The sequence below is a fragment of the Trachurus japonicus genome, unplaced genomic scaffold (assembly GCF_045865225.1).
Source record: "Trachurus japonicus isolate A0001 unplaced genomic scaffold, Traja_1.0 AP030520.1".
NCBI classification, from domain to species: domain Eukaryota; kingdom Metazoa; phylum Chordata; class Actinopteri; order Carangiformes; family Carangidae; genus Trachurus; species Trachurus japonicus.
This window is the reverse complement of record NW_028220653.1, coordinates 202537-223962: the sequence shown is the minus strand read 5'-3', so window position 1 is coordinate 223962 and position 21426 is coordinate 202537. Positions and strand designations below refer to the sequence as shown.

Below are 21426 nucleotides of genomic sequence, written 5' to 3'. Positions count from 1 at the left end.
TTTATGCATTTATTTTGAAAGGACAGCTGGAAAGAGACACAATCCAATGTTCATGTAGCAGTCACTTTACCTTGGATCACATAGGAAAGTGGGTAAAATTGTCCCTAACCCTATGTAATTGATGTGAGGTGTTTCTTTTTTTTCTGCATTTGTGTTTATTATGAAGTTGGTCTTAAATTTAATTTCAAGTGGTTTTAAAAAAAGTCTTAAATTTAACTTGGCTTAAGCTGTAGGAACCCTGGTTGGGGTTTTAATAGGCCTGTATAGCTCCCTACCTCAAACTGGGTTCAGTATCTGTGCCTGATTAACCTGTTAAGCCCGTTCGGCCCGTGGGCGGGCCGAAAAAACCCGGCAGTAATTAACACAGTAAAAAAAAGTAGTAAGACAGTACAAAGGTGTTTACTTTCAATTGTTGATCAATCCTTATACTCTAATGTTCATAAAAGAAGGTTGGATGTGCATTTTAGTGAAAACGTTAGTGTTTAGATATGATTTTAAACCTTGTTGGTGTGAAATTCGTGACATTTAAAAAGTGTGATTCGAGGAAATAAATGCCTTGAATCATCGCAGAACACAATGTGGTGCGACCATGTTTGTAGTCCTTTGAAAGGGGAGGAGCAGCTGAATTGAATGAGACCAAGCCGTCTATGGACTACAATACCCAGTAGAGATTGAAACCCCGCGTAAAGGTAACAGCGAAAATGCGTTGCAGTGCGCCATTGCGAACAGTGGTGGCGCCAACTCTTTGTCACCAGCGTCATCACCTGTTGTAGTCGGTCTTTTTACGGTCTAAGTGGGTTTTTTGCATGGAAGTATTGTTTTTTTGTTTGTTTTTTGAGTAGGCTATTTAGTGTTTCTTGTCACAATGGCGAAGAGATACAAGGACATGGCTGAAATTTTGGCTGAGATACAGAGAGGGTCGGACATTGATTTTGACGACTCATCTGACTCAGAGAGTGGCGGCTCGGAGGAAGAAGCAGCTTCGTTACGTGTGGATCGCGTTCACCTGTAAGTATTTGTCTTTCTTATAATGGCTCATTTTTGTGGTGAAAGCCCACCCTAAGCCCTGCCAACCAAACGAAACACACTTCAAACCCCAAGCAAACGTATATTGGCATGTACTGTAACAAAAACATGAAAACAGCGCAGGTGCACTTCTCTGTCACTTCTCATTTCACCTCATCATGCTAACAGACGCTAACAGATGCTAACCAAACAAACGGGATTCACCATGTCATGCTAGCAGATGCTACCCAAACAAACGACATGTCATATGAAAGCAGAGGCTCTGTTGAATACAAAGATGTCTCCCCCTTCACTGTGCGACGTAAACTCGGCGAACTAGCAGCCAAAGAGTAGCGAAAATAAACATCACAAAATCGTAAAATGCATCTTACCTTTGCTGTTTTGTGGTCAAAAGTTATAGGCCTATTCCAGCTCGAAAAACCGCTGATAGTTTGTAAGCTAGTTATTTTTGTCATGCATTGTGGGGGCTGTTCAGTGTTTACAAACCAAGAGGTCTAAAAAAAAAAAAAAAAAAAAAAGTGAAGTGTGTCCTCTGCTATTATACGATCTTTGGGATTACTGCTTCTGCCCGGCATGACTGCGCACTGCACTGAAATGACCCCTGAGTCAGTCCCGTTTGTTTATGTTCATCATACTCCTATTGTCGGCATTTTGTGAATGACAAAAAATATATATATAGTGTGTGAGGGAGTAATTTCTGACAGGCTGTGCTCTGTACTGTACAGAATAGGCTGAAGAGGTGTAAACACAGTCCAGTATAAAGCAGGGCAATTCAATTCAATACTATTTTTTTGTAGATATATATTTTTATGTAAAGTACATACAAGTGCAAACACAATACAGTAGCCTATAGGTCAGGGCTACTCAATTATATTGACCTACCTTTGTCTCCTTTGGTCAAATGTACGTACATCATTACATATTTTGTCCCAAATACTAATTATTATCATCATTTTCACAGCCAACAAGAAGAGGAGAGTGAGGCTTCAGGCCCATCATCTCCTCAGCCCCCCCCAACTCCAGACACTCAGCCACCCTCTCCATCTGAGGCGTCACCTCTCCTATCAAGGTTTGTGTACTGATTAGTGTACATTTTGTCTCTTACTGCTTCAATGATACATTTATATGCTTTTCTGCTCTTAGAAATTTATGTGATTTGCCAGTCTTTTGAATATATTTCTTTCAACATCTATTGCTCTGTTTTCATGCAACAGTGATCATGAGGGAGATGAGGATCTGGATTATGTCCCCCCACCACACAGTTTCTCCAGTCTCCAACCTTCATCCTCCAGTCCCGGGTCCTCTTCCCCCGACAAGCCAATTAAAAGAGGTCGAGGTCGTGGCCGTGGTCCTGGCCAGAGAGGGCAAGCCAGCAAGCGGCCAAAACTGGCTGCTGGAGACTTGCAGCAGGAGAGATGGAGGACAAAGGAGGAGCCAGATGCCGAACCCCCAACACCACGGTTTGAGCCAAAAAACCCACCTGGCCCCAGGATAGACACCAGTGTCAACTGGTCTCCCCTCAGCCTCTTCAAGTTGTTCTTCAGCAGCAGCAGTCTACACAGCATTATTAACAACACAAATGAGAATGCTGTGCGACGACTGGCACGAGGCTCAAAGTACAAATGGTCTCCCCTCTCTGTCGACTCCTTCTATGTCTTCCTTTCCATCATCATCTTCTTTGGCTTGGTACATGTGCACTCAAGGGCTGACTTCTGGAGGAGGGACTGGCCATATCAATTCGCATTCCCCAAGAGCAGCATGTCTAGGGACCGGTTCGAGGCCATCTTTTGGTCTCTGCATCTCTCTGATGTCACCGAAGATGAGGAAAACGAAAAAAAGAGAGGAACACCACAGTTTGACAAACTCTTCAAAATTAAACCACTCTACGGCGAGATAGTTACTGCCTGCAATTCTCTTTTTCAACCATACCAGAACATCACAATTGACGAAAGGATGGTGGCAAGCAAGGCCCGCATTGGATTCAGGCAGTATATGAAAGACAAACCAACAAAATTCGGCTACAAATTATTCGTTTTGGCAGATTCTAAAACTGGCTACACCTCCAATTTTTTTGTTTATCAGGGTAAAGATAATAGTCAGGTCAAACTGAGGGGACAGAAAGATGATGGCCTCAGTGTCACATCTGTCATGGACCTGATGAGGTTTGACCTCCTTGGAAGAGGATATCATCTTTATGTTGATAACTTTTACACCAGTCCGCTCCTTTTCAACAAGCTTTTAAAAAATCACACGGCAGCTTGTGGCACCATCAGGACAAATAGAGAGGGATTTCCAAGGACGACAAACAACGACCTTCCAAAGAAGCCTGAGAGGGGAGACATGAGGTGGATCCGTAAGGGCAACCTCCTCTTTGCACGGTGGATGGACACAAAAGTGGTCAGTATCTGCAGCACCTTTCACAAGGCGTACAGCGGAGCCACTGTACTGAGGAGGGTGAAGAGGCCAGATGGACACTGGCACAGGGCTCCAGTGGATGTGCCTGATGCGTGCAGGGACTACAACATCAACATGGGTGGGGTGGATCTCTCAGACGCCCTCATCCACTACTACTCGGTGCATGGCAAGACAATGCGGTGGTACAAGACGTTTTTTTACCATTTCATCGACATTGCTGTCGTCAACAGCTACATCATGCACAAAGCTGTGGCCAGCGGTCACAACCAGACCCCCATGTCCCACAAACAATTCAGAGAAGTTCTGATGAGGGAGATGGTTGAGCAGGCTAAAGCTTTGGTTGCTGAAGCCACCCCCCGCCCAAGCCTCACCAACACCTGCATGCCTGTGTTCAGAGGGAGCACTGGCACTCAGGACCGCAGGAAGTGTGTGGTCTGTGCAGCCAAGGAGAAAGTGAAGGCCAAGCAGATGCCGGGCTACAAAGTCAGGGACATGAAGACACCCACGTACTGTTCCAGGTGCAATGTGTCACTTTGCCTTGTTCCTGACAGAAACTGCTTCCTGGAGTACCATGGCATGGGACTTCAAAAATAAGCCCGCTGCTGGCATGCCATCCCTCCCACCCCATTGTAAATAGTTACATTTGTTGCACTTTTTCACTCTGTTTGTTGCTTGCTGTTTGTTATAATTGTTGTTACAATTGTTGTTTTCAAGAGAACATTATTTTTCTCTAATTGTGATTGTTGTTTGATGTTTTCTTTACTTGCACATCAAAGTTCTTGCACATTGACATTTTTGGCCATGTGAATAGTTGCATTTTTTGCACTTACCCTGCTCTTGTTCTAATTGTTGTTGTTTTTATCATATTATTGTTGATATCTGCACTGTTTTCATAAAACTACTCCATGTGGAGACAAAACGATACATTTTATTGTTGTTTTCATTGATTTTAATTATACATATATTATGCACAATGGTACAAACTGATGAAGCACATGGTAAATGTTATATCCAAAAGCTCCAGTAGATGGCATTACACTAGCCTAATGGACATAAGTTGTGTTTTCCAGCCAGTTTCCATGGGAAGTGGAAAATAATCCATTTGGCACATTTTGGCACAAAGTGTGCCAAATTGTGCCAAAATGAGTGTCCGCCTGGTTGTATCCTTACTAAAACCTTTGTAGAGGCTTTTCCCTTTGCTCAAATTCTATCAAATTTGATAAATATGTAGTCAAGGATTTGCTGAAGGTAATCAATGGCATCTGTCTACATGGAATCATTGTTGGCATTGTTTTATCCTCTGTCAAATAGGGGGAAAATTCAGGCGAGGATAGAAATTTCACATTATTGCACTGGTTGATTCCAATTTACTCAGGCATAGTGACAGACACAATCTTTTTTAGACTGGGAATACATTCTCTGAAGTCCATAGATGTCCAAGGACACCAAGAACATGCATATGAACGTTTTTATAGTGGAGTAATTCTTCATTTACTTTGGGTATGTCTTTTTAGGCATTTTTTCTGAAAATGTGGCCAGGGTTTAAGAGGTTAAAAGAAAATAAAGGTTGCTTTTGATAAATTACCCAGTCTGTGTTAATATGTGGTATAAAGGTTTGTGCACATATTGCAGTTTGCATATTTAAGTATTCATCCACAATATATTGAACACATATGTCATGTTTTTGTTTCCATATAATTTTCCATATATTAAATATATTCCACAATATATTGAACACATAGCCATACATATATTTCATGTATAATTTTACATATATTTAAAATATATTCTACCATATATTGAACATACATGTGACACTATATCTTTTCATATATTATCAATACATTTTATCATATAAATCTGAATACATTATGGTGGATATTTATAAATATAAAATTGCATATATTTTGGGATATATAAACCCATATATTATATATTCAGGTTTAATATATTTCAATATATTGAAAGGGGCAGTTTTTTGTATATTTTGCAATATATTGCAATATATTACAATATATTACATCAATATATAATATATTGTATAATATATGTGTCATCAATATATTTTTCCATATATTGCAATATATAATATATTGTATAATATATGTGTCATCAATATATTTTTCCATATATTGCAATATATAATATATTGTATAATATATGTGTCATCAATATATTTTTCCATATATTTACAATATATAATATATTGGAAAATGTAATGGAAGAATAATATATTACAATATATTACAATATATTGCAAGTAATATATTGGTAAATATATTTTTCTTTCGTAAGGGAACTGCACAAACCAGCAAAGGACGGATGGAAATTGTATAATAAACCAAGGGGATCTCATCCGTTTTCCAAAAAAAGAAGAAGATTATGGCTACTGGCCATTAAAAGGGCGGATTGGTGTCCCGAAGGTCTTAAAAGCGGCGAGAGTCTGCAGCACTGGTGTCATAAAACTAAAAATAATATAAATTTTAAAAAAAATTAAAATGTTTTGTACATACAGACTTATGCACGCAAGTTGTTGTTTGTGTACACACTAGGCTTCTTTATGAGATAACTGCTAATGTCGAATATCGATATCTGAAATACGTTCTGGGAATATTATAGAATATTATAAAAACGTAATTTATCAACCAGCGCATCCAGCGTTTTGCATTTATTAACGAGTCTGTGGCGGCCGCGCTCTCTCTCTCTCCCCTCCTCACACACACAGGCAGATGGGCAGGTCGCGTTGTGACGGTAGCATGCTAACGCTAGCTAATGTGTTTAAACAGCTATCCGCTCCCCCCATCAGATCGTCCGCCGGGGGGGATCCGAGTAGGGCTAGTGAAATGGCACACGGATACCGCCCAAGCCAAGAAAGTACTCGAGTACTCGGATATCGGCTGCAGCCCTACTAACAACACAGCATCTGCATTGACATCAGTTCACTCAGAGCTGCAGTCTTTTGCCCCCTGGATGCGCGCGCACCTAGTATTGTTTGTACACAAGAAACCCGTCTATAAAGTTACTACGCTAATTCAGACGTTGTAACGTAACACAAACATTAGCATTTGGCGCAAATCTGAGTTCACAGCTAACAGAGGGAATCGCCCTTTCACCCTGCTTACAACTAAATAACATGCAAGTCACCCTCCTGTGTGGGCAACAACGTTTTCAGCCAACATTAATGGGACCTGTTAATTTAGCTAGCTTCTAGTGCTAACGTTACTTGACATATTTGCTCAGTGACACACACAAGCTGAGCAAACGTAACTTGTTCACAAATAACATTACTGATAATTTATTTTAAGAAGGCAATAATACTTCTGACAACTAAGTTACTGTTGAAACATGAACTTGTACTTACAGCGAACACTCTTGAATTCATGTGTATTGCCTCCCGACCATACACTCGACACAACGCCAACCGTGAGCGCAATGAAATGACCCCAAGTGACACGCTTATCATCACTGGGTGCTACGCGCCGACTGGTGGTGTGTAGGCGGTACTGCTACTGCAGCCAGGCAGCGTGAGCCTGTGAGCCTGAGCTCAGGGAAAAGGAACACTGAGGTCACAGACAAATCTCATTTCTACACATTTGCAGATCACAGATCTGCTGCGGCAGAAGTGTTGCAAAATTCACGTGTAAAAACACAGCCAATGGAGAGCTCCTGCCTGAGTTGTAAGTGATGACAGACATTTACAGATCTATGTACGCATTTACAGATCGGTTTACACATTTACAGATCTATGTACACTTACAGATCTGTGTTCACATTCACAGATCTTTGCATGCACTTGCAGATTTGTCTTCACTTGCAAATCTGAATACAGACACAGATTTTTTTTACACACACACAGGTCTGAATACACACACACAGATCTGAATACGCACACACAGATCTGAATACACACACACAGATCATATTACACACACACAGATCTGAATACGCACACACAGATCTGAATACACACACACAGATTGAGATACGCATTTGCAAATAATATTGCAACAGTAATAGCTCCATACCTGCGGCTGTCCCTCCTGTGGCTGTTCCTCCTGCAGCTGTCCCTCCGGCCCCACTGCCTGTCCAGCCTTCAGGTCAGCGTATTGACCCCTTGCCTTGCAGGTGTAAAGACAATCAGCCTCACGCAGTAGTGTCAGGGAGCAGCCCGCGTAAAGCATCGTCCCATTTCGATGTCGATGCTTACGTATCATGCAGTGTCGTTGCAGCAGTCAGACATAGTGTCTCTCCAGTTTGTACCTGGCGCGCAGCAGACATTGATGATGTTTGTGTTGAGGGGGGGAAGTTGGCAGCTCAGGTGGGAAATAGAAGGGGTGGGTTCGGCCAGCAGCAGTTTGGTCTGTTTGGTCAGAAGTGGAAAGTGGATGTTGGGCAGGCTGTCGACAAGGAGTTCGAAGATGGGACTGCGTTGGGCGAAGAGCTGCAGGAGCATCTGTTGAGGGATGGAATGTGTGTGTTGCATCTCCACAGAGCAGTTAGCTTGATCATTTGGCACGGGGAGTACTTCGCAGTGGTGGATTGTAGGGAGCGCAATGCTTCAGGGTTGGCTTGTTCAGACACGGGTCGGTCTGCTGTTGTTTTTAACACGTCCTGGAATGACCTGATAATTCACATCCTGAATCTGAAGGAGTCGTTAGGTTCAGAGTGGTTTGGTCTTGGTAGCATCTCTGTGGAGGAGTGTGTTGCTGAGGGAGAGAGCTGCAGTGCTCCTGTGGTGGCGGCGGCTCCACAGGCTCCCACTCAGTCCCAGGGTCGCACTTCCGTTAGAGGGAGTTTCCATCAAGGCGACCAGCGGTTTACATATGGAGGTCTTCAGTGTGTGGCTGTTAGTTTGGTGGCTCTGGTGAAACACACCACAGAGAGTGTGTTTTCATGGCAGCCTGACACACTGGACAAGGTAGTGGTCTCTGGTGATCAGCTCTACACGTCTTTGAGGGAGGGCAACTTGATCAGTGCTGGGGCTGAGCGTCCTTCTGTTCCAGATTTGCCTCAGCAGTGTGTCGTTGATGGAGATACATTTGATTTGGAGTTTGGTGATTATGCAGCTGGCGATGTTGATGTGGTAACGGGAGAATTTATTGATGCAGGTGTGCACACCACTCTCTTAGATGGTTTAAACAAGGTGTGTGTAACCCACGTTAAAAATATGACATGAATAAGAATAAATAGTTGAATAAAAGCTGCATAAATAAGTTTGAAAGTTAAAAGTGATTTATTTAATGTCAATTAATCACCAGAGTTAATTAAAAATGTTAATACAGTAATCATTTAGTGTTTAAGATTAAAAGTCTGTTGACGGAAAATAATGTCGCTGCCCCTTTAAGGGACCAGCGACACAGACGCAGCACCTCAGTGACGCTGCAGCAGAGACCTGAGGGAGAGAACGGAGGAGAAATCACGAGAAAACGAGCGGTGGTAAACTAGCAGGAAAAAGAGTGAAAAAGTCAATATTACAGTCGAAAAACATATCTTACCTGGTCGGGACTTGACGGGGATTTTATGGGAACTAAACCACATCGGTTTTGGTGAGTTTTGTGTTTATTTTCTTGCATTTTCACAGTGTTGTACTTTTTCTTCTCTGGCGGAGAGCTAACGCTGAAAACGTAGCTGTTTACAAAGAAATGCTCCGTCATAAACTGTTTACCAGTTAATATTTTGGGTTTATGAAGACTGTGAATGTTATAAAAGTGTGTGTAAGCTGTGTAAATGAAAGATTTGTGCAGTAACTAGTGTGGGAGACGGAGCCGTGAGATAAAAGAGACCGCTCCGCTGCCATTTTGAGTTGAAAAAACAACGTAGCAGTAACGTTACAACTGTGAAAACTGTGAAGCATTTATTTGTGTGATTTGAGGATTTAAAAAGAGTTCTATTGTGTTTATGACCTGTTATACAGGTCAGGTTTTTTGCTCGGTTGGAAGCTCGGTCGGAGCGAGGATTGGTCTGCCATGTGCGGGCGTGCACATTCACGGACGGGATTCAAGATGGCGAGCCAGACCCAGACCTTCAGCTCATCTTCTCCATCGCATCAGTGAGGAAATCCTCTGCGTGTGGTAACTCGCTGCCAGAGTGGTAGGAGTATCAGGAACTAGTTTGAACTGAGCTGAGCAGAACTGAGAACTGATTTGAATTATTATTTTGGACTGAATCGAACTGAAACTTTTCTTTGAAATGAACACTTGAATTCACATTTGGACTTGAACTTAAATTTAAAGTGTCATACTTTTATTTTTTATTGAGTTTATATTTTTGAATGTGAAAGAAAGAAAAAAAGAGTTAACTCAGGAAGAAAAATAGGAATTCTAAAATAGGTGCAACCTAAAAGAAAGAGACTGGTCTAACTAATTCAAATTAGTCTGACTAAAATAACCTAGGAAATAAAAGAGACTGGTCTAATTAAATCAGATTAGCTTTACTAAAATAAACTAGGTGAACTAAATAACAAAAAGAAAGGGTGAAATACATTTTTTCATTTATACTTACCTTAATATTGGGAACCTGCAGGGTATTTTTGGTTTTGTGTACTGTGTTTTATATGTGTTTTATGCATTCAGTAAATTGCCGGCCTTTTATACTTAAAGAAACGGTCTCTGGTGTGATTATTCTTGCTCCCCACTCCTTAGAGCCTAGAACTGGTCCAGTGGCGCAGTTAGTGGTGTGATACCGGTGCTACAAATATGGCGAGCCAGCCAGGAGTGGCTTAAAGCAGTTAAAACTAGAAACCAGAGACCGTATAATATTGCTACCAGAGATTCAAAATGGATGTCGTTCAAACGAGTAGTGTAAAAATCCCTAACTCAGTCATAGTTAGCGGTATAACTGGTACAGAAACCGATGACGAACTAAGTGACTTCCTGAAACAATATGGTTCCATTCAAAGGGTAATTCGAGTAGATTTCATTGAACAAGAGTCAGGCAAACAGGTTATCGTAGAGTATGTGTATGGTACAGCTATACAGTCTCTCTTACCTTCATTGCCACACCGACTTAACAGTAAGACTAAGACTGATGTCACGTACCACATCAGAGCCTTAGCTAGTGTCTACACACCTGTAGCTAGCAAAACAGCTACACAGACTTACCTTTCAGAGTTAAAGGACATTGCAAAACAGACTGGCAAAGACTTTGCAGCTGTCCTCAAAGAAGAGCTCTCCCTCATCAGTGAGACTGTCGATCTAGATCACTCAGAGACCCAAGATGAAGATACAGAGCAGAACTCACTTGATGCCCCAGAGCAACATGACCCTGAAGATGCTGCACAGGTAAGCCCCCTGCCCAGTACGGCCCCGCAGCAGCATGTTCAACATCACTGGTCTCCACCACCGACACCATCTAAAGAAAAGACACAGCCTGCTCTGAAACTTTCTGTCGTCAATCCACCTGACATACAAAAAGTAATCGTTGAGCACATAGTGAGAAATGAAGATTCTGCTCTGCAGGTGCACACTTCCTTGAGACTCAGACCCTTCTCTGGGCGTGTCCCACGTCCCAACAATGAAGTGGATTATGAGACATGGCGCTCCAACGTGGAACTTACAACACAGTCTGATCTTTACAAGTCACGAAAGCTTCTTGAAAGTCTCTTATCACCTGCTATTGATATTGTGAAGCACCTGACACCTGAATCTCCTCTTAATGTGTACTTGGAGATCTTGGACTCCGCTTTCGGCACCGTCGAGGACGGAGATGACCTTTTCGCAAAGTATCTCAACACAATGCAAGATAATGGTGAGAAACCCTCAGCTTATCTACAACGGCTGCAGGTGATGCTGAGCACCACCCTCAGGAGGGGAGGTGTAACTGCAAGCGACCTTGACCGGCATCTTCTCAGACAGTTCGTCAGAGGCTGCTGGGACAACATCTTGATAGCTGAACTCCAGCTAGAACAAAAGAAGCAGAACCCACCTACCTTTGCTGAACTTCTCCTGTTACTCCGCACAGCAGAAGATAAGCGTTCTTCCAAAGCATCCCGCATGAAGCAGCACTTCAATGTTTCAAAACCAAGAGTGTCTTCTCATTATCAAGGTGTTTATGTGCAGAGTGAAGAAGACTGCGACTCATTTCAGCCAGCTCTTGATCACAGGTCTGAAATCCAAGACCTAAAGAAACAAATAGCTGATCTCCAGTCCCAGCTCACACGTATCACACAGAGAGACAGTAGAAAAGCTAAATCAGCTTCCAGACCAGTAGCTCCCCAAACAGCTAGCACACATTCTCCAGCTATCACTCACACATCTCAAAGGCTGCAGCCCCACAGCCGAGATGCAAACAACAACACAAGCAATAGACCAAGGCCCTGGTATTGCTTTCAATGTGGAGAGGGCGGACACATCAAGCCTCAGTGCGAAAGTGAGCCAAACCCATCTCTTGTAGCTGAGAAGAGGAAGCAGCTAAAAGAAAAGCAGTTAGCATGGGACAGTCAACATGGCGCTTCAAAGCCTGATCCTTTAAACTAGACCCAGTTCCGGTTGTGGGACAAACGGGGACTGGAACACAGACAAAGTGTCCCAAAAAGAAGCTGCACAGAGCCCATGTGTATTCTCACACACAGAGACAGTCAGTAACCCTACCAAAAGGTCTGATTGGAGCCAAGTGCACCGCACAAGTGATCATAGGTGACAAAGACTGCAGTTGCTTGTTGGATTCAGGCTCCCAAGTAACAACGATCCCCAACTCTTTCTATCTGGAGAACCTGTCTCACTTACCTCTCAATTCTTTGAATGACCTGCTTGAAGTGGAAGGAGCCAACGGTCAAAGCGTCCCTTACCTTGGCTATGTTCAAGCCACCATCAGATTCCCAAAGAGCTTGCTTGGAGCCGACATCGAGGTACCTACGCTGGTCTTGGTTGTACCTGACATGCGCTCCACCTTGTCATCAGTGCTTATAGGCACAAATACTTTGGATGTTCTCTATGAAGAGTATGCAGAGATCGCACCTCAGAACTATGAGTCTCTTCCTTATGGCTACAAAGTTGTTTTAAAGACCCTTGAAATCAGGAAAAGACAGTCCGTTGATTCCAGCCTGGGAGAGGTGAGGCTTCATAGTAGAGACTTTGAGACCATCACAGCCGGACAGACCAAAGTCCTTGAAGGATCAGTGAGCTGCAGAACACCTGATGTTGGAAAGTGGGTGATGGTAGAGTCGCCAAAGTCATCGTCCCTGCCAGGTGGCATCCTGGTGACAGATAGCCTGGTAAGTCTACCACCAAAGCTGCCACGCTGCATACCAGTCACACTCAAGAACGAGTCACACCATGACATCACCCTGTCTCCAAAGGCTGTCATAGCAGAGATACACGCTGTCAATAGTGTTCAACCTGTCAAGACCCCTGACTCAGACTCCACCACAAAACCTGACCAAAAACCAAACCTTGACTTTGACTTCACTGACTCTCCTGTACCCAACGAGTGGAAAGAGAGGATAACAGAGAAATTGAGTTCCATGCCGGAGGTGTTTGCACTGCACGAGCTTGACTTTGGCCGCACTGACAAAATCAAACACCACATAACCCTCAGTGACGAGACGCCATTCAAACATAGGCCAAGACCTATACACCCCCAGGACATAGAGGCTGTGCGTACCCATCTCCAGCAACTCCTCGATGCAGAAGTCATCCGCGAATCAGAGTCACCTTTCTCCTCGCCGATTGTAGTCGTCAGGAAAAAGAATGGCGATGTCAGACTCTGCATAGACTACAGAAAATTGAACACACAAACAGTAAAAGATTCATATGCCTTACCTAACCTTGAAGAGTCCTTCTCGGCGTTGACCGGGTCCAGGTGGTTCTCAGTACTCGATCTCAAATCAGGCTTCTATCAAATAGAGATGGAGGAAGCAGACAAACACAAAACTGCATTCGTCTGCCCTCTAGGATTCTTCGAGTTCAACAGGATGCCTCAGGGGATAACTAACGCCCCTAGCACGTTCCAGAGGCTTATGGAGCGCTGTATGGGAGAGTTGAACTTGAAGCAAGCCCTAGTTTTTCTTGATGACCTCATCATCTTCTCTTCGACACTGGAGGAGCACGAGGAAAGGTTGATGCGCGTGCTCAACCAATTGAAAGAGTTTGGCTTGAAACTGTCGCCAGGGAAATGCAAGTTCTTCCAAACCTCTGTAAAGTACCTCGGCCACATCGTGTCTGAAAAAGGCATCAAAACCGATCCTGACAAAGTAGCAGCATTAAAAACCTGGCCAAAACCAAACAACTTGAAAGAGCTAAGAACCTTCCTGGGTTTCTGCGGTTATTACCGCCGGTTCGTTAAAGACTACTCAAAGATCGTGAAGCCACTCAACGAGCTCACCGCTGGCTATCCGCCGCTGAGAAAGCACGCTAAGACCACAGTGAACCCTGAGAAGTACTTCAACCCAAAGGACTCCTTTGGTGACAGATGGACGCCTGCTTGCCAGGCAGCGTTCGATACCATAATCGAAAAGCTGACGACCGCACCCATCCTCGGGTTTGCTGACCCCAAGCTCTCCTACATTTTACATACAGATGCGAGCACCTTGGGCCTCGGTGCTGCCCTCTACCAGGAGCAACAGGGACAGAAGCGTGTCGTTGCATACGCAAGTCGAGGTCTGTCGAAATGTGAGTCCAGGTATCCTGCGCACAAATTAGAATTCCTTGCCCTTAAGTGGGCAGTAACGGAAAAATTCCAGGATTACCTGTACGGGAACACATTCCTTGCTGTCACAGATAGCAACCCATTAACATACATTCTTACCTCTGCTAAACTCGACGCCACGAGCTACAGATGGTTGGCCGCTCTGTCGACGTTCGATTTCCAGCTACAGTACAGAGCCGGTAAGCAAAATCAAGACGCGGACGGGCTGTCCAGACGTCCTCACAGCAGAGTACCTGATGACACAACATCACAAAAAGAGTTGGAGAGGATACAACAATTCACAAAAAGACACTTGTCAGAGGCTGATTATGCACACCTGAATGAAAGCACCATCAAAGCCATCTGTGAGAAGCACTTGGTCCGTGAAGTGATCAACAATCACTCTGGAGAAACATCACCCTGCACCACGTTGGTTGTGTCACTTGCCCATCACCCAAAGGCTCTCCCACAAAGCTTTGAAGAGGAGGATCAGCTTGGTGGCTTACCTGTCGTCTCCTCGTTAACACCAGCTGAACTAAGAGACAAGCAAAACGTTGACCCCTGCATCCGTGAAGTCCTCAGGCAAGTGGAGTCGGGAGAGAAACCCCCACCGTCCTTGCGGAAGGAGCTTCCTGAGCTTGGTCTCTTATTGAGAGAGTGGAACAAGCTTGAGGTCTTAAATGGCATCTTGTATCGCAGGCGACAAGAGGGCGCTCAGACTCAATACCAGCTTGTGCTCCCTGAAGACCTGAGATCCATAGTCCTCAAGAGCCTCCATGACGACATGGGCCACATGGGCACAGAGCGGACCCTAGATCTCGTCCGGAAGCGATTCTATTGGCCCAAAATGTCAGCCGAGGTGGAAACTAAGGTCAAAACCTGCAACCGCTGCATACGACGTAAGACCATGCCCCAGAAAGCCGCACCACTCGTCAACATCGTGGCCGCAAGACCACTCGAACTCGTGTGCATGGATTTTCTCAGTGTGGAGCCGGACTCCAGTAACACAAAGGACATTCTGGTCATTACCGACCATTTTACGAAATATGCAGTGGCAGTCCCCACCCCGAATCAGAAAGCCAGGACAGTGGCTAAGACCCTCTGGGACCACTTTTTCGTCCATTATGGCATTCCTGAAAAACTCCACAGTGACCAAGGTCCCGACTTTGAGTCCCGAACAATAAAAGAACTGTGTGAACTCATTGGCACTCAAAAGATAAGAACCACTCCTTACCATCCGAGAGGGAACCCTGTAGAACGTTTCAACAGGACCCTTCTCAACATGTTGGGAACCCTCGAGAACCAGAAAATGAGTCACTGGCGGGAGTACGTCAAGCCGTTAGTACACGCTTATAATTGTACTAAGAACGAGACAACTGGCTTTACCCCTTACGAGTTAATGTTCGGGCGTCAGCCAAGATTGCCAGTTGACCTAGCCTTCGGCCTACCAGTCAATCATCAGCCAGGCTCTCACTCGCAATATGTCCGTAACCTGAAATCCCAACTCGAAGACAGTTACAGAGTAGCAACTGAGAATGCTAAAAAGACAGCCAATCGCAACAAAGTAAGGTTTGACAAGCATGTTGTTGACTCCACCTTGGAAGAAGGCGACAGAGTCTTGGTTCGAAACGTCCGCCTTAGAGGCAAGCACAAGTTAGCCGACAGGTGGGAGTCCGACGTGTATGTTGTCCTGAGACAGTCTGGAGACGTCCCAGTGTATGTTGTGAAACCTGAGACAAGAGATGGTCCACAAAGAACTCTTCATCGTGACCTCCTGCTGCCATGCGGTTTCCTTCCAGTGACCCCAATCGAAAGTGAAACTAACCCGCCAAAGGCAGTGAGGCGACCAAGAACTCGACAACATCCTAAAAATGACACATCAGATGGAGCTGATGGGGATGAATCCCAATCTGACTCTGAGGAATATCATTATCACAGAAACCTAAGAGTGGAAACACTAGGTTTCGACCTGACCCCTGAACCCATGGAACACTTACCTGAAAGGATTGAACCGGAACCTTCCAAAGAGTTGACTGCTGTTGAGCAAGATCCTTCAGACGTAGCCAAAGCTTTCCCTGAGGATTCTCCAGTAGAGACTTGTGACCTGAACTTACCTGAATCTAGAGAGAAAGACTCACCTGATCCTGCAGTTGATGACTCGTCCGACCCTGAAAAGAAAGACTTACCTGATCCTGCAGACTGTGACTTACCTGATCCTGCAGACTGTGACTTACCTGATCCTGCAGACTGTAACTTACCTGATCCTGCAGACTGTGACTTACCTGATCCTGAAGAGAGAGACTTACCTGACACTGAAGACAAAGACTTACCTGATCCTGAAGAGAGCAACTCAACTGCTGGACAGGAAACTGGAAACCTACCTGAGGAAGACCTGGAAAATGTCTATCCTTCTACTCAACCTGCTCAGGAGAGCAAAGAAGACACAAGTGATATGGAACAAACGGACAACCAGAACGAAAGTGACTGTTCAGGAAGACCTATCAGAGACAGAAAAGCGACTAAAAGACTGACTTATCCTGAGCTAGGAAACCCGTTGGTTACAATAGTTCAGTCTTTATTTCAAACCCTGAGTGATGTGTTTACAGACTCCCTTGAAGAACCTAGCTTTCCAAAAACCCCTAGAGTTATGACAATATAAATTCAAAATGCACAGGGACGTGCATTAGGTAAAGAGGGGAGGATGTAACCCACGTTAAAAATATGACATGAATAAGAATAAATAGTTGAATAAAAGCTGCATAAATAAGTTTGAAAGTTAAAAGTGATTTATTTAATGTCAATTAATCACCAGAGTTAATTAAAAATGTTAATACAGTAATCATTTAGTGTTTAAGATTAAAAGTCTGTTGACGGAAAATAATGTCGCTGCCCCTTTAAGGGACCAGCGACACAGACGCAGCACCTCAGTGACGCTGCAGCAGAGACCTGAGGGAGAGAACGGAGGAGAAAACACGAGAAAACGAGCGTAGGTAAACTAGCAGGAAAAAGAGTGAAAAAGTCGATATTACAGTTGAAAAACATAACTTACCTGGTCGGGACTTGACGGGGATTTTATGGGAACTAAACCACATCGGTTTTGGTGAGTTTTGTGTTTATTTTCTTGCATTTTCACCGTGTTGTACTTTTTCTTCTCTGGCGGAGAGCTAACGCTGAAAACGTAGCTGTTTACAAAGAAATGCTCCGTCATAAACTGTTTACCAGTTAATATTTTGGGTTTATGAAGACTGTGAATGTTATAAAAGTGTGTGTAAGCTGTGTAAATGAAAGATTTGTGCAGTAACTAGTGTGGGAGACGGAGCCGTGAGATAAAAGAGACCGCTCCGCTGCCATTTTGAGTTGAAAAAACAACGTAGCAGTAACGTTACAACTGTGAAAACTGTGAAGCATTTATTTGTGTGATTTGAGGATTTAAAAAGAGTTCTATTGTGTTTATGACCTGTTATACAGGTCAGGTTTTTTGCTCGGTTGGAAGCTCGGTCGGAGCGAGGATTGGTCTGCCATGTGCGGGCGTGCACATTCACGGACGGGATTCAAGATGGCGAGCCAGACCCAGACCTTCAGCTCATCTTCTCCATCGCATCAGTGAGGAAATCCTCTGCGTGTGGTAACTCGCTGCCAGAGTGGTAGGAGTATCAGGAACTAGTTTGAACTGAGCTGAGCAGAACTGAGAACTGATTTGAATTATTATTTTGGACTGAATCGAACTGAAACTTTTCTTTGAAATGAACACTTGAATTCACATTTGGACTTGAACTTAAATTTAAAGTGTCATACTTTTATTTTTTATTGAGTTTATATTTTTGAATGTGATTGAATAACTGTGGTCCACGTTGATTTTGATTGTGTTTTGAAGGTTTATTCTTACCTGTAAAAGAAAGAAAAAAGAGTTAACTCAGGAAGAAAAATAGGAATTCTAAAATAGGTGCAACCTAAAAGAAAGAGACTGGTCTAACTAATTCAAATTAGTCTGACTAAAATAACCTAGGAAATAAAAGAGACTGGTCTAATTAAATCAGATTAGCTTTACTAAAATAAACTAGGTGAACTAAATAACAAAAAGAAAGGGTGAAATACATTTTTTCATTTATACTTACCTTAATATTGGGAACCTGCAGGGTATTTTTGGTTTTGTGTACTGTGTTTTATATGTGTTTTATGCATTCAGTAAATTGCCGGCCTTTTATACTTAAAGAAACGGTCTCTGGTGTGATTATTCTTGCTCTCCACTCCTTAGAGCCTAGAACTGGTCCAGTGGCGCAGTTAGTGGTGTGATACCGGTGCTACATGTGCACAAAATATGACACCTGTTTCTTTACAGTGGGTGGCAGCACTTGTGCCATCATTGGTGAAGATGGGCAGTACGCTGTGGTTGACTCCCATGCTCGCAGTGCAGTTGGGATGGTTGATGGTGAAGGGCAAAATGTTGTTGTTTATTTTAGGTCTCTCCACCATTTGTTTGAGCACATTTGCAAGTTTGCAGGAGCTCTTAAAGAAACACCCAAGCTGTTTGAGATCAGTGGTGTTTCTGTGAAAGGTCCTTTGGCCCTGGGTGTTGGTGAAGCTGTTGATTGCATGGAGAAAGAGGCTACTGGTCCTGTTGAGGACAGTGCTGTTTCTGTTGATAGCATGGAGGAAGAGGCTACTGGTCCTGTTGAGGACAGTGCTGTTTCTGTTGATAGCATGGAGGAAGAGGCTACTGGTCCTGTTGAGGACAGTGCTGTTTCTGTTGATAGCATGGAGGAAGAGGTTACTGGTCCTGTTGATAGCATGGAGGAAGAGGCTACTGGTCCTGTTGAGGACAGTGCTGTTTCTGAGAAAGGTACTTTGGCCTTGGGTGTTAGTCCAGCTGTTGATTGCATGGAGGAAGAGGCTCTTGTTGAGAACAGTTCTGTTGCACCAGTGGTCTGTGCTGCCACTAAAAGAGGTGAAAAGCGTAAACTTACGCTGAGTAAAAGCACATGGGGGTGAAGAGCACTGATAATGTTGCAATTAATTCTGATGTTGTTTTTGTTGCGGATGTAGGAAGTAGAAATGTACAATTCCGTCCCCTTTCTACTGATGTTGCTCTCGCTTTGTGTAAACAGTTCAACATAGAATCAGAGCGAATTGTTTCTTCATCTTCTGCTGTTGGTCCTTTAGGTACTCCGTGTAGGACAGAGAAGATTGTTGGTGATGGGAACTGTTTCTTCAGGGCAGTTAGTCAGGCCATTAGTGGTACGCAGAAGTATCATGGCAAGATTAGGCGCGCTGCTGTGAAACAGTTGCAGAGCAATCCTGTCTCATATCAGGGTATTTTGAGAAGTGGGTATTCATCCATGGCAGAATACCTCCAGAAGTCAAGAGTGGGGTATGTTGGTAATTGGGCAACCGAAATAGAAATTCAAGCCACAGCTGATTATTTAGGTGTTAGTGTGTTTACATTTTATAATGGTCGATGGCTTGAATATAGTTGCAAGACTGCGCATTTATCTGATCAGGGTGTGTATTTAGAGAATGTTCATGGGAATCATTATGAAAATGTTGTTTGTGTTGCACAACCTCAAAAACAGACCTGTTATTCTGTAAAGTTAACACCCCTGATTCCAATAGGTACAATCTTAGGCCCCGTCCATACGAACCCGGGTATTTTTGAAACCGTGTGTTTCTCTACACGGTTTGGCCTTTCGTCCACACGTGACCGCAGAACTGGGCTCCTGAAACCGGAGTTTTTTGTAACCGGAGTCCAGGCGAAAACTCCGGTTTCAGCTTCACGTGTGGACAGGAAAACCGGACATTTTTCAGAAATCCCTGCCCTCCCTAGTTACTGTTGCTAGCACGTCAAGTTCTCGACGCTGACCATGCGCTGACCACTCAGACGCTCCTGTGAATATCAATAATCACTAAACATGCGGACACTAATACAAAACCGCGTGGTCACCATATGTGGTTACATGCTGCTATTCCGACATGCCGCTATTTCGACATTGACTTCTAATTTTATTTTTCAAGCGTCCCACTAGTCCGAGATTTTTTTTTTCATTGTCGGAGTAGGGGCACTTTACTATTTTTCAAATATTCCGCTTTTCCGACATTGATTGATTAGGCTACGTTATAGTCAGACCTGTCCTGATTTTTTTTCTTCATCTGAGACACTGTTTCTCATACACAAATACATAGGCCTATAAGAGAGAAGAAAAAACAAACCCTCCAAGTTTAAAAACACACCGGCAGCAGCACCCCTGATCTGCAGCTACTGAGACTGTTATTATTCTGTCACTGAAGTCAGCTGAAGAGAGAATAACTTTGTTGCTGCTCCACAGAGCGCACATGGCTAATTAATATGCACGTGCTGACCATATATGGTTGTGTCTAGGCATTCCGGGGGCAGAGGTGTGTTCACGTGCACAACTGCACACCATTCTTGTATCCAGTTTGATTTATCAAAGAGAAATTGCGGAGAGTTGTGCATGCACAGTTTGATAGATCTGAAAAAGGTGTAAATATTTTGGGTGTCTTTTCTCCGTAGGCCTAAGCAAAACATTTAGTAGCAGCAGTTTTACACTGCTTACTTACAGTTTTGATAAATGAGGCCCCAGGCCCTGAGCCCAGAGCCCAGACGCTCACAGATGCAGCTCTCCGCTGTCCGTGGTGCTGAAGGTGACAGGTTAACTTGACAAACAAACTGCAGCATAGTTCTGTTTGTTTATCATGTGTGTTAGTTTTGTTTGCGACTTGATAATTGAGTTGTTGAAATTAAGAACATCACTCCCTCATCAAACCGGTGACAGGCATGCTGAAAAGAAAAGAGAGAGAGACGCGCCTGGGTATCGCAGCTGTAAAAAAAAAAAGAAAAAAAAAAAATCGGAATAGCGGTATCAAAAAGTGTCGGACTACCGGCATGTCTAGATAGAGGGATGTCGTCTAATAGCGGGATGTCTAAATAGAGACATGTCGGAATAGCGGGCGGACCCCACCATGCTGATATGGCTAAAATAGGCTTTTATCTAATTGTAAATTGCGGTCACTTCCCCACTGTTTTGCTTCCTTCCGTCCTGTACATTTGTTTTCAATGAATCAATCAGTGGATCGATGGATTATCGTTACGATGTGTGTATTTGTGTATTTTCGTATCTGTCATAAACAAGAGATTACGGGCGGGGTGTGTTAGTAGCGCGGACTCGCGGTGCCGGTCAGTTTGAGCTGTTTGAGCCTCCACTCTCTCTGTACAAGTTATAGCTGCTTTCCTGTTAGGAGTGATATCACCACCTACTGCTTTGGAATGCACATGAAGACGGATTTGCGGTTTCATGTGGACGGAGTTATTTTTTATCACACCGGTGGTGTGGACGCGAATTTCTTTTT

General features: G+C 43.8%; 1 protein-coding gene and 1 pseudogene across 1 annotated transcript in view; both read left to right on the top strand.

Annotated features, from left to right (window-relative positions):
- The window catches only part of LOC146960259 (uncharacterized), a 112690-nt gene that overhangs the window by 50733 nt on the left and 40531 nt on the right, over positions 1-21426 (top strand). The gene's annotated exons all lie outside the window — the stretch shown is intronic.
- LOC146960262 (uncharacterized) lies at positions 19044-19717 on the top strand (annotated as a pseudogene).